Source organism: Ambystoma mexicanum, chromosome 3q (genome assembly GCF_040938575.1).
Source record: "Ambystoma mexicanum isolate Mex_15411 chromosome 3q, UKY_AmexF1_1, whole genome shotgun sequence".
In the NCBI taxonomy this organism is placed as follows: Eukaryota; Metazoa; Chordata; class Amphibia; order Caudata; family Ambystomatidae; genus Ambystoma; species Ambystoma mexicanum.
In genome coordinates, this window is record NC_090926.1 from 222133999 (window position 1) to 222148692 (window position 14694).

At 44.8% G+C, this 14694-nt stretch overlaps 1 protein-coding gene across 2 annotated transcripts in view; it reads right to left on the reverse strand.

Annotated features, from left to right (window-relative positions):
- Positions 1-14694, reverse strand: part of DCTN2 (dynactin subunit 2) — a 752351-nt gene that overhangs the window by 647462 nt on the left and 90195 nt on the right. The window lies entirely within an intron of this gene.

Genomic DNA, 14694 nt, shown 5'->3' on the forward strand with positions numbered 1-14694 from the left:
GATGCTCCAACAAGTGGCGTTAATTATGTCTTCCCTAACTATTCCCCGGAGATGCGGTGCTAATCCGAAATTTCACAAGGACGTGGCACTAGCCCAGATATAACAGCCCTTTCATTGTGGAAGAGGGCACGCCGTCTGCAGTCAAGAGTGCAAGGCAGACGCGCTTGGACTTTTCTTGGTGACATAAAAATCTATGCTGGAGAGACCTCTTCATCCCCACACACTTTGGAAGCAAGCATCGGGGAAGAACCTCAGCAAATGCAGTCAAGGTCTATGACGAGAAAGAAGGACGCAGAGGCTGTTGAGTAATAGAAAAGATTTCATTGGACGTTGGCTTAGTTCGGGACACTTTTAGCCATTTATGAAAGAGTTAAGGGAAGCTGATTTGAACACTCTGTGCAGTCATTTCAGAGTTAAGGGAAGATTGATTGTTTTTAAAGCCACAGGAGTGGTTGACTTTGGACTGAGGCATACTTAAGCCTTGATAAGAAGAAAAATATGGCAAGTCGTGGGCTCATTTTTGACAAATGGAAGAGGGTGCACTACCCCCGATTAATTTCTCACTGAGTTTCTGTTAGGATTTGCCCATGGTGATTCCCAATGACAATGTTTCACGGGTTATATTCAAAGTTTTTCACTTTATATTGCGCACATACACTGCAATTCTGGGGAGAACTACTAGTGTTTTTTTTTTCCGCAAGAATGCTCCAATCGTAAGGAAATTACTCACAGCAATCATTGAGCAAGTTCTGCAGCTACCAAAGTATAGTGGGGAAAGGACATACGACCATATCAGCTGATGACGCACACAGACTGGTCAGTTTGGTCTTCTATTGTCTGATTGAAGAATACCTGCATCTTGTTGGAAGACACACTGATGTGCATACATTCCTAAGGGATCTAAAAAACAATGCAGCACTAAACGAAATCTTGAGAGGCATCATACTACAAGTGAATGCTTATTCTGCGAGAACTCCGAGATCAGAGTAAAACTTTCCTTCGAGGGAAGTTCGAGAGGTTGCTGGTCAGACAGAACTTTTGTTTCATGCTGAAAGAAATTCATCAAGTCATGTGGTCTAAGACGGATTCGAGGAATGTTCTGGGAACTGGTGTATGCCGGTGAACTTATCTAGACTTACTGAAGTCGGTTTTCTTCTTTCTTCTGTTTAAAGACTGGTTCTAGGGATACATTGAGAGCTTGTTTTTGGTATCCAGTAAGCAGACAGCTGATCAAGGATAGCAGTTTCCAGAAGCAGTACATAATGCAGATGTATTAAAGTTACTTTTTTCCTTCCGTAGGCAATAAAGATGGGAAGTGTTAGTAGTAACATCATTATGCCGGATGTAAAGAGACGTCCACGTTGTTTGCAAAGTCGATGCTGCAAAATATCCTATCTGTGTATTATTTACGCTTGCATTTTGTTCATAATAATACTGCTTTCACTCACAGTACACACATCGTACTACATTGGTGTACATGGAGCTAAGACTCCTTTGAATCTTCCTGAGCAGAAGGAAGGTAGAATTGTGGCAAATACTAGGCAGCCAAGACCCTATGTAGTTATTCCTGTTCCAAAGAAAGATGACAAATTGCTTGAATCTGAGATAGATGTCATTAACAATCATTCATATGCAAGAAGCATCTTAGAGACTCTTTTTGGACGCAAGAAACAGGCTTGGCAAGAAAGACAGGAAGGTTGATAGAAGGTGAACCTACACAAGTAATGCATGCAATTACACCTGGTCCTGTGATAAATGACCCAAGGGTGATCCCCCAAAGAAAGTCACACATGGAGATTCTGCAGGCATTTTCATGCCTAAGTGGTATGCTGAGCGGATAAAACTATCTGAACCTTCTCCTACTCAGAGAGCACTGATAAGTGTTCCTATAATTGATCCAGCAAGAAGGAGTTATGCTACCACACTTCATGAAATGATTATGGAAGGTCACATGAGAAGAATGAGGCCTAAAAGAAGCACCATGGAGGATCATTTCGAACTAAATGATTACCTGGACAGTACAGCTCACCTGGGAAATAACATATGGTATCAACATATGAAGGAAGTGGGAAGAAGAACTTCGAAGGACGAATGCTTTGTGTGTGCACTCCTGCCTTACAGTATGGGAAAATCCAAGATCTTCGTAGCTATCGAAATAGATGTCCAGACAGCTCATTGTCTTTCGCTCATAGCACTTTGCAAAACAAGAGGCCAGTTCATGGGCCGAGATGCCTACCTCAATGAGGCAACCAGGCAGTGGCGCTAGATGCACGCAAAGCATTTGATATGGTGTTCTGGTCATATCTTTTTGCTGGCTTGCAGAAATGCGGTATGGGGGAAGTTGAATAACACAATTAATTAAACTCCAACAAAACCAACCGCCACTGTATGTGTTAATGCGACACACTCTGCACCATTTAAACTCAGTAGAGGGACACGGCAGGGCTCGCCTCTTTTATTTGCTTTGGTGATTGAGCCTCTGGCAGATTTGATTAGAGACTGTCATGGAAAATGGGGGAATTCGGATATCGGGTAGGCGGGAGAACATTTAGCTATAAGCGGACATGCTATTGTACATCAGGAATCCCCAAGACAACTTAGACCCAATTATGGAAGACATCACCAAGATTGCCAATTTTTCAGGGTTCACGGTAAATTACGATAAATATGAGATATTCCCCCTCACGGATAGTACAACCAGACGACGAGGGGCATTTCCATTAAAATGGACACCAGATAGATTGAAATACCTGCTAGTTATAATTTCCAGGGGCAAGGATACACCAATGACCGATAATTTCGATGCACATGCAACATATGTTAGCACTAAAATAGGCCTTTGGACTCACATACCGATGTCACTAGAGGGACACTTGGCCCTGGTCATGATGATACTATTATCTAACCTGTTCTAACTCTTTGCCAATGTACCATTATGGCTGGGTAAACAGTTCTTTCAGATTCTTCATAATAGTTTGTCCCAATTTTTGGGGCATTATGGGGCCGTTCGGAAGAAATGGGAGAACATGGCTCAGCCTTACAATGGGAGTTTAGGGGGGTTACCCAATTCACACATGGAGGTATACTGGCTGAATGCCCAAATGCAATTTGCACCTACCTGGTATGGGACTGAAGGACTCGCTCTGTATGTTAAGTTGAAGTGGGCAGCGGAGGGGAATTCAGATATGAAAACATTTGTTTTGGGTACCGATTATGCAAAAGACTGCCTATTCGACCCTGTGCAGACTACGTTGTTTGCTTGAAGATCCATTTTCGGGAGAATAGGAGTGGGAAACCTGTACTATAGATGGCTGCCACTTGCAAATTTCAACAACCTCTCCCCCACCTGAGATACCTCACTGATGACACACTAGAGTAAACTGGGATACCATACTATAGGAGACTTGTTCCCGAATGGGAAGTTCCTGACACTGCAAGCAGAGGGAGGAACATAAGTGCACGGCCACGGAAAGCCTTCAGTTTTATAGATTAAGAGCTGCTGTGCAAAAATGATGTGAATGTTACCCATTAGAAACTTCTGAGAATGACCTACTGATCTCCTTATCCAATTCTAATGGCTGACTGAGAATATTGGTCTCCTTATATTCATGGATATTGGGTAAGACACCTGTGAGAAAAGATAAGGTTTGTGAGAAATGGGCAACAGAACTGGAGCTAGACATAAGCTGATAAGCTGTGGAAAAATGTGTTTATTTACTAAATTGGTCTCAATGAATACAAGGTTTAAGTTAATTCAGTACAAGATCCTACATATGTCACAAGGTTACAATATACACCATGTGCACTACAGAAAATATATCCCGACCATGCAGGCTGCACTCCAAGATGTGGCTATGATAACGCAGGATATATGCACATGCTATGGAACTGCACTAGACTTGAGCATTTTTGGGAACAGATCTATGCCATATTGTCCGAGGTGGTGGATAGACAACTGGAGAGATGACCCATGAGTGTACTGTTCGGGGTGTGGAAGGGGATCCATGAGAAGCGCTTGAGGGCTTTTCTAAATGTATGGCGTCGGCCGGCTAAACATATTCTTATGAGATGGAAAGACCAACAGCCTCCGAATAAGCGAGAATGGTTTAGAGAGTTAATGTGGGTTAATGGGTGAGAAGACATGAATATTGCAATTAAGCCACTATCGTGGTGCCTTAGGAATATATGGTGTGAATTTCGGACATTCCTTGACAAAGACTAATGGATGACCTATAAGTAGTTGTGTCCATGTTGCAGAACAGATGCTACCCAATGTGTGGAACCTGAAAAGTAACAATATGACGTAAATGTGCAGTAACGTTTAAGATGTAATGCTTAACATGTGCGCGTCAAACTTAAATAACGCTTTTTTCTAAAATAAAACAAAATAAAGAGCAAAGGAGGCTGACGCTAAATGCACACTTATATTTGTAAGCACAGACCCTCATATGTACACACCACATTAATAAGCATAACTCCAACTATGGATTTGCACATACAAGAAGTCCGAAAAACAGGTAAGCAAAATACACATACAATTTTATGTGCACAACAAGCATACACTGAGATGACACACAACATGCATAAACATTACTTTCACAATGCACGCAAGCATGAATTACCCACAGGACATAAAAACACAATATGCACATAGCAAATGGAAGTAATATTCATACACAGAGAAAAAAAACAGTATGCATATACATTCTGCTTTCAAGCATGGATGAGGCGCTTGGAATAGGCATGCACACAAACCCACTTGGTATGCACACAGGAGAACTGGGAACCGTACGCAATGTAATATGGTTGAATATGTGCAAGCACAATATGCACAATCTCTAAAAGCATGGGGTGTAACTACACAGCCAATATACTCTGCATTTGCATATACACAAATGATTCACATCATGCAATAAGCTCACATACAATGTGCGCTGAATGCACCAAAGCATGTGGAATATGCTCAACAAAAGTACATACGTGCACATACACACACAAAAATAAAACTCAGGCAACAAAAATTAAGCTTTAAGAACGCTGGTAATGCCATTGTCAAGATATAAACAAGCAGTTTCATCTATTACTCTTATAAAAAGTGCAAAACTCCCAACAAATGAAACCTTAACTCATACTACAACACTACCTCACAACAAAGGGGGGCTTGCGAAGTAGTGTCGTAGTTTGAGTTACGTTAGCAATTCTTCTGAGTTCCTAACATAAAAGTGTGCAATCTGTACAATGCTAGGTGGCCGTTGGTATTTTGTAAAAAGTCATTCTGAAAAATGTGTCTCTCAATAACGATGCCCCATAAACCATATTGGACAAATGGGAAACGATTAGTGCTGGGCAGCAGGTATGAACGGGAAGGAAGTGGGATACTCCGGGAATAACCACACAGCCTACTCCAGGCAGTAGTGAGGGAAAGATAACTTATTAGACCAAATTCCAATAACCTTTCAAATAAGATGCTTTTTGGAAAGGTGTTTGTCTACAGAAATGTGGATGCTACCACAGTCATGTGTCAACCCAATTGCTTTGCTCATCAATCTCGATCCAACTGTACCCTAATTTGCCATTTCAGAATTTTAAAAACAGAAATATAAAGCTCACCATTTGTGCAATCTTTGTTTTACGGACACATTAAAGCTTTGAATAGGTGTACATCACAATGTGATGATCAGCAATACATGGAAGGAGTTCTTTTAACGTACATGAAAATGTGTTGCTAAACCACGGGGCAAGAAATAGCTCTTTTGAAGTTATATGCGCATACATTTTATAGACCCCCCCCCCCCTGGTTTAATATACTGCACCACAGTCCCATCCCCGGAAACTCAAACCCACGAAGTATCTAGCTGCTGTAGACTTATCCCACATTTTCATATGCGACAAATCCCTTCAAGTGCCTTGCCTCAGTAAGTGCACTCCATTAATATTAGCTCACATATGTTCAACCCTTGTCCTTATCGGCCCCAGCAACCTTTGGGATAGACTTCAATAACTCCTCTGCTCTCACCACAACCCAGAAGATGTACTCCTTCCCCTCCCAGGTGACTCAGATCTTAGCAGGAGGTAGCAACCCTGCTTTCACTCCTGGGGCTAGAAAAGCCTTCTTAAGAGAGGTTCAAACTCCTCCTCCTTTTTTCGGTTTTGGATGCCAAGGAGGATTAAAAGGATTAAAATCTTATGGTGTTGGTACTCCAGGGATCCCTTCACGTTCTCGGCCTTCTGGAACCTCTCTCTGTCGCAGGCATCAGAAAGTTTAATTAGAAGAGTTGGCCCCACTTGCGTATCACGCTGTTTTTCCGCAGACCGCAGCTTAATCCTGTAGCACTTTTCTACATAGATTGGGTCCTCCTCTACTTCCAGTGAAATTCATCTCCGGCAGCCAATCAGCCGCAAAAGAGATTGCTTCCTCTCCCTCTGCACCTAGTGGGAGACCGATGATTCTGATCTGTTTGGCCCGGACTACATTCCCCTTGTATCCAAGCCTATTTTCCATTCTATTACCCTCCATGCGTAAAATCGACTTTTCCATTGGCTGAGGGATGGAGAAATTACTTTACAGTAATGTTCTTTCTATGGATTCTTCTCTCGCAGATTCCTCATCTTCCTGGATATCCTTGTCCAGCTCTGCTGCTCAGAATTTTTTTCCCAGGGGCGTAGTGGACCTCGACTCGATCCATCTTGCACAGTGGTCGTTAGTTGGCTCCGGAAGTGACGTCAGGCGCCATACATATACCACGTCACTACGCCCCATGTTTCAGTTCCGCCCGACTTTTCCTGGGCTCAAACGCTGCATAGGAAAACGGAAGGAGGCTAACCAGCTTAAAATTTAGCAAATGAATAGACTGCGAAAGGTGAAATTCAACCTTCGGAAGGAACCCTGCTCTGACCTTAAGAGATACCTTTTCCCTCACGAAACGCAAAAAGGGAGGCTTGCCGCATAAGGCCTGCAGCTCGCTAACTCTACTGGCCGATGTGACGGGAACCAAAAAGGCGATCTAAAGGGATAGCAACCTAAGCGAACAAGAATGCATAGGATCAAACAGAACCACAATAAAAAAAGTGAGAACTAGGTAAGGTCCCAATCCGGAAAAACAAAGGGAGTTGGCGGGAATTTGTTGTGAAGGCCAATCAGGAATTGGGCCATGACCGGTATGGTAAAAAAAGGAATCTTGATCTGGGGACCTTTTAAAACACAGAAAGGGCCGCCAAATACCCCTTGAGTGTTGCAACCTGAAGGCCTGAAGAGGCTAGTGACAGAAAGAACTCCATCACTGTTGTAGTAGGGCAAGAGATGGGGTCAACCTCGCCCTCCCTGCACCACGGCTCAAATCTTTTCCACCTGCATGCATACAGAGATCTTGTGGTCTGCGTGCAGCCAGCAACACCTGAAGAACTTCCTCACAGAGGTCCCAGTCATCATACCTCATCTGCTCAAGAACCATGAATGTAGGTTGAGGGAATCCGGTGTCGGGTACAGTATGCGACCCTCCGACTGGGTGAGGAGATCCGGCACTGAGGCAACCAGTGAGGTTGACAGATGGACAGATCCAAGCGTTCCGAGTACCACGTCCCTCTCACCCAATCCGGGCCGATCAAGATCATGCTCATTTGAAACCTCTTCAACCTCCTGAGAATCCACCGAATGACAGGGATCGGAGGGAATGTGTAATGGAGAGTCCAATCCACCAGAAAGGCATCCCCCAGTGCACCGTTCGCTGGGGAATTCCATTGAGCAAAACTGTTCGCACTTCCTGTTGGCTACCAAGCAAACAGATCCACTGCTGGGGTACCCCAGCGAGCGAAGACCTCTTCCAGGACTTTCTGACACTTACCACTTCTGTGAGACCGTGCTCTGCCTGCTCAGAGCAGCCACCAAACTGTTCCCTGTCCCCGCCAGATGAACTGCCAAGACCAAGATTTTATTCTCTAGCAACCAGAACCACAGTTGCATCACTTCTGTGCAGAGGGGACAGGAATGCACTCCACCTTGCTTGTTTAAGTAGTGCATGGCGAGCATGTTGTCTGTCAGAACCGTGACATGCTTCCCCTTGAGCGATGGGGCTAATGCCTTCTGGGCTAGCCAGATAGCTCGCAACTCCAGCCTGTTCAAATACCACCTGGCTTCCCATGCAGTCCAGAGGCTGCTCACCTGCAAGTCCTCGCAGTCAGCGCCCCAACCCTACAGGGACGCATCCGTGACCACTCGGGTCTGAGGCCAAGGAGGCCAGAAGGGTTTACCCCGCCATAAGAGTATTACGCTGTCCCACCAGCCGCGTCCACAAACTACCTGGCTGGACACCCTGAGAGTATCCAAGAGAGCTCCCCGATACTGAGACCACTGGTCTCGTAGGAGCCAATGAAGGATCTCATGCGCAGTCTGGCCTCTGGTACCAGGAAAATGCAGGAGGCAATGAGGCCACAAGCCAGAGAAAGGAAGCCACGTGTAAGGCAGTGTGGTTGTGAACAACTGGACCATCTGTTGTATGTTGTTGGCTCTCTCCTCGGGAGGGAAGGCCTTCCTTGCCCAAGTGTCTAGGACTGCCCTGATGAACTGGAGCCTTTAGTTCAAGGAGACGCCCAGCCTGTGCAGTAGCAGACGGGTGTCGTCTATATGTGTCAAAACCTTTTCCGCTGACCTCCCCCGGATCAGCCAGTCTTCCAGGTACAGGAATATGTGAACTATGAATCTCCTGTCTTTTCTCAGGAACTTGTTTAGAGCCCTAAGGTCCAGAATGGGACGGGGATCTCCACCTTTTTTGGGTACCAGGAAATACCGGGAAAACTAGCCTGACCCTGATAGGGAGGCACCTCTTCCACTGCACCATTTGACAATAGGGCTTGCAGTTCTTCCTGGAACTCCTGTCCCGGTTGGATTGGTGAAGACAGGGTCTGTCTGGGGGTTTTCATAAAAAGGGGCGACAATAACCTCAGCGAATTAACTTCAGGGTCCAGGCAGCAGAGGTTACCTCCTGCCACTGCGACCAATGCCCTGCCAAGCGTCCACCAACTGGTATGTCGTGGGAGGGGAAAATCAAAGCGGCTTCGAAGGCGCTATCACCACAGCCACAGCTACTGTCTTCTGGCCATTAGAAGCACCTCTGTCCCTTCCTGTACGCGGGAAACGCCTTTGCCCCTGCCTGGCTTGTGGGAGCTGCATTTTCCTGCCATAAGGCACATAGCGCCTGTTGCCTCTGCCTCTAGAGGCAAAGCTGAAAGCAAGCTTAGCCGGCTGCGCAGCCAGACCCAGCGATTTAGCAGCAATTTTAGACTCCTTAAATTTCTCTAAAGAGTCATCCGCCTTCTGTTCGAAGAGCATCTCCCCCTCAAAAGGCCTGTCTAGAAGGTGGTTTTGTACATTGTGGGAGAAGCCGGAGGTTTTCAAATAGGCCTGCCTTCTCATAACTACTGCTGACCCCATGAAGCGGCCAACACAGTCAGCAATGTCCAGGCCTGTTTGCAAGGACTGCTTGGCAGTTTCCATCCCATCCTCCACCAGCTGTATAAATCCGTCCCGCATGGGACCTTATGGGACGTATTCTGCCGCATGCTCTACAGCCTTTCACAAACCGTAGAAAAACTTGGCGAAACCGCAAGCTACGTTTGTGGCCTTAAGAGCCATGCTGCCAGAGGTAAAAACCTTCTTGGCCAAAGCGTCTATCCTTTTCCCTTCCCTGTCTGTAGGGAGATTTGACCTGAACTACCAGCCCTTCCGGGAAAGGGTGTGTTGAGAGGAAGGAAGGGTCCCCCTCTTGCCGGCCTGTACTTCCCTGTGACATTGGTACTCGCTGGGGGTAAAGTGCATGGGTTCCACCAGATGGACGTCAAAGGGTCTGCTATGTCCTGATTAAAAGGCATGTTGTGTTCCCTGATTCATGATGTTTGTAGGGTAATTCCCTTGATGGGAAATGCCGGACGACTTGAGGCTGAGTGTGTCAACCACTTTCTCTACTAATGTCCGAAATTTGACATGAGAGTGAGAGTAGGGTTGTTTTTGTTGCATCTCAAGGTCTGGAGATGTGTCCAACCCACTGGCATCTTGAAGGCCCTGAGTAAGTGCCATCGAGCGGTCTCGGTCCTCGAAATAGTCGATGCCACCGGAACCCACAAAGATGGGGTTGACCTCTTCACATTCCTCGGCTTAATCGGTGCTGAAAATCGACCTCATTGAGTCTGAAAAGGTTGTCCGGGACAGCGGCTGAAAGGCAGAGAGCTTAGCTTGTAGCAGAGCTCTAGAGGCTGATGGATTAGGTATCGGCACTGATAGCTCTGGCGAGCGCCGTGGGAGAGGCCTCTAGAGAGCGAGTTTCTGGTCTTGTGGGAGCTCAGTCAGCGCTGGAGGCATCGATTTCTTGGTAAGCGTGGGGCTGGAGGTACCGAGCGCCGCTTTTGCTGCCGAGGCCTGCTGGTCGGTGGTGGAGACCAAAGCCGACAGCTGCCTGTTGACGAAACATGTCAAGCATTTCATTTTTAAACAAATCTCACTCTTCCTGAGTGGTCGGTCCCTTAGAGGGCTTACATCGCTCTGAGGAACAATCAGATTGTCGCCGATGGTGGCGTCGCTTCTTCTTCCGTGAGGAAGAGGATGAGGAATGGCTCCTTCAGTGGGACCTCTTTCTTGTTTTCTTGCAGTGCTGGCCATCGTCGTGACGAGTGGGCTCCTCAGTCTCAGCCTCAGACAACCGGACGAGAGACCGCCCAAGAGACTTCAGCGACGGTTGGCCCAGGACCCGCTTACCGGCTGTCTCGCACGGACTTGGGTTGCACCGTAGCGCATGACGCACAGGCCTGTGTGTCGTGAGTGGAACCCAAACACCAGAAACAGACATTGTGCTGGTCCGTCAATTACATTTTGCTCTCGCAATCAGAGCACTGCTTGAAACCAGAGATCCGGTGCGAAGACATTGTCGAGGTAAATCGGAAAAAAGTTAGTGAAAAACATTGAGTGACACTCGAGTAGGTTCCCGATGCATTGTTTTTTGCACGCAGAAAAAAGGAACTGAGGCATGGGGTGTGGTGACATGGTATATGTATCGTGCCTGACGTCACTTCCGGAGCTGACGATCGACCATCAATAGCGAGTCGAGGTCCACTACACCCTCTTTGGAAAATATTTCCGAGCAGCAGAGCTGGACAAGGATATCTATCAAGATGAGGAATCTGCAGGAGAAAAGCAATCCATTGAACCGGTGTAGCTAGGCTTCCGAGATTTTGATCTTAACGCCTTTTACCAGCAAGGTCTGCAGCACTTCTGAGCAAATTACTGTCCCTTTTCTCCTGGTGCCATGTCTGTGGCATGAGGAGCACAGTGCCTTCGGTATGCCTCGCCAGGACAGGAAGGCGGCTCCATGCTGTCTCCAATGGCTGCCGTCGGCCTGCAGGCCCAGGCACCTCTCTTCACACCAATAGAGCACTTGCTCTGCTCACTGTGCCATGTGGCCTGCCGCCTATCTCTCTGACTGCCAGTACTCCTCTCCCGACATCTCTCACTGTTATAGTGAGAGCTGGTGTCCTTGAAGTACAAAAAGAGCTCCCTTAGGAGCTCTCTTTGACCGAGCTCACAGCCATTTTGGCCTGAAACTAGCCACGCCCCCCTGCCCTTACTTTTCACATAATCTGTTAATCATCGTGATTTTTCCAGAACCAAGGCTATGGAACATCAAAATGGGAACGCTCAAATTGAATAATCTGAAAACGGTTGCCTCTCATTATCTCACTACTACATATGGAATCCTACCTCAACTAGCCATGCTGTGAAAATCCATTTTAAGAAATAATAGTATAAAAAGACAATAGGAACGTGGGGTTAGCAATCTGAGGTTTAGGCTATCCCCATATATTAAACATTTCAATAATCTATTTTAATCAGATAATTGCTGTCATAGATTACTCAAGCCAAAGCAAGTATTGAAACGTGATTTAAAGTTTGCTATTGATCATTTGCATCACACATTTGTTTCCCATGCTCATTACAAGTGATCGGGTAGATTGGGATTTCTCAAAATTGGGGTGCACGACCTCTGGGTTAAAAAGAAGCTCGCGTGAATGTAACATGTGGGAGTCATAGAAAAAATGTCAATATAACAACAGATGACAAATGTATTCTGCATCCCAAGTATAAACATCTATGGTGTGTGCTTTCCTTCAACTGTGCAATGTGCTTTCTACTTTGAAGAAAAAAAAGGGAGGTCACACCACAATAATGAGAAATCCCAAAATAGAAATTAACACCACACAGCAGCGCACCATACATAGATTTCAAATCAAAGCATTCGATGCAGCCAACCACAAATTGTTCTACGTTAAATTAAAAAGATGGAAAACAAAGATTTAGGTGCATGCTTGAAAAACAAAAAACATGCAAAATAGAGGCAGTTTAACGGTCTTACTTGTGCAAACTAGTTATCCAGCCAAGAAGGTCAAAGGGGAGGGAAAGCGTGAGATAAGTTCCGATGTGCACGTTAATAAAACACAAAGCAGTGTTAGAAGATATGCCAACATTGTAATAAACTCCAACAGCTCTTACGACAGTCGAGCTCCAATTTGCCATTCTAAAACCACTTTAAAAATAAATCAGAAAAGTACTTTCATCCAATTGTATTGATTAAGTAAACAATGACATAACTAATTCTAAAAAATGAAATAAATGGCTTACTACAGCAGAACACCATGTAGTAGGCAAGAGTACAACAGCTGATGCAGAGGCAACGAATTACAATGAATCTTGATATACTTGTCATGCGTTTTTGTCTGCATGGTGGGTGTGACAGAATAAATGTTTTGAAAGATTCCAAACAATAAATGTTACAAAGATCTTATTTTTAGAGGGCTCGGTGAGGGAGGAAAATACTTTTAAAAAGACAAATTAAAAAAGATGCAAAAAAGTTAATTTAGCCACCGCTCAAGTGCATATTGACCCAGTGTAGGTGTTTCTATCTGCTGCTTTCGGTGCAAACATAATTTATGCTGTGCAAGGACAAGGTTCCTTTCTTTAATGTCTTTTTCATATTCTTACAGATAAAAACTACAAAAAGGTTTGATGCAATCTCATGCGGTGTCAGATTAGGCACATGGCCAATTGAAAAGTGCTAGTCTAAAATAAGTGATCTTCAGGTCCAGGCAAACATCGAGATGAAAGGTGATACTCGTGCCCTAAAGTTCACATTGACAGAGGTGGCAAAGACAAGTATTTGATGCTTAAATAAGAAAACTTATTTTAAAACAGGTCTGGATTATGGAAGCTCAATTGATGCAACTTCCATTTGTTCTCCAGAAAAAGACTACCGTTTTTTCAAAGGACACTGTTAGGCATGCAGATTAATAAATGCTTGAAGCATGCATCATACACAATAGCAACCAACCGTTCAATGTGATCAAGCACATTATCTAGAACCATCAATCTTCGATCCAATTATAGTATTGGACGACCATTCAGCAGTTGACCCAGATACTGTACATCATTTTCCTTTGCTGTCCACATAACATTGGGATTGATTGCAGTACTTTGGGAGTAACCATGTGCATGCAGAAAGAAACCTGCAAACGTTGGAGGTGTCAAGTTAAAAAGCTAATATTTAAGGTGGGGAACAGAAACAAGGCAATGGTATAATTCAAACGTGTAGTCGTCAGGGAGATCAAGGTACAGAAAGGTAGTGGAAGCAGTAAGAAAAAATGTCAAGGCCATGTTTGGATCTTGTAGTCCTTCAATTTATCAGTGTGGATGGTGGCAGGAGACAATCAAAGCTAGAGTAAGTGTAATAGCACGGGAGTGGAGGGTAGGGTCTGGGGTTATAGAAATACAAAATACATATGTTATAGACAGTATAAAGCTGGTATGAGGCCAAGTGGTTAAAAGGGTGAAAGCAAGAAGATAAACGAAAGAAATTATCAGAAACAGAATAGGTGGTGGCAATAACCTTTCTTCAGTGCTTTCTGGATAAGCGAATAAGCCTTTCTCTCAAGGACAGAATCTCTGTGTGGTGGGAGGGAAAGAGCTAAAGTAGACCTCAGTTGCAGAGATAACTAGTGAGAATGCAGTTTGGCCATGAACATTAGAGCACTAGAAGGTGGGTCCGTGGGAGAAAGATAAAGTCAGTGGGGGCAAGTGGAGGCATGATTTGAAAATAGCTAAGCAGTTTAAATGAGGGCAGCAAAGCAATGAGGGGCGAGGTAGCACAGTGGGTTTGGATGAATCTAAAGAAGCAGAAGAGGTTAGGTGCAGAAGTGAGATTAGCTGTCTCCAGAAAGTATTTAAAAAGGAAGATGTTCATAGTTGTGTGAAATATGAGAAATTAGTTCAAAAGGAACAAAGTAAGAATACATTTAATAAGGGATAATGTTTATTTCCTAAATAAAATTGGTTCCTCGCTTGACCTATCAATGGGCTTTAACGGGAAGTCAGTATAGAAAACCTTGGATTGTGATTATATGGTTTAGTGGCGAGTGCCTTTTACGTTTTTGTCAGAATGCCCATGTGCACGACGTGGACAAAGCTATGCGATTGCGATTTGAGAGCAACTGGGCTTGCACCATTCTGCATACGCCTGACACCAGGATGATGAGACCTTTTCTGTTCGTCAGAGCTCCTTTCACCATGTTGTTGTGAAGAAGGTGCAATACATGTTTCATGATGCAGCCCAGAGATTCTGCACTTGGGAACAGAGTAAGGGGAAATCACTATACCCAAAA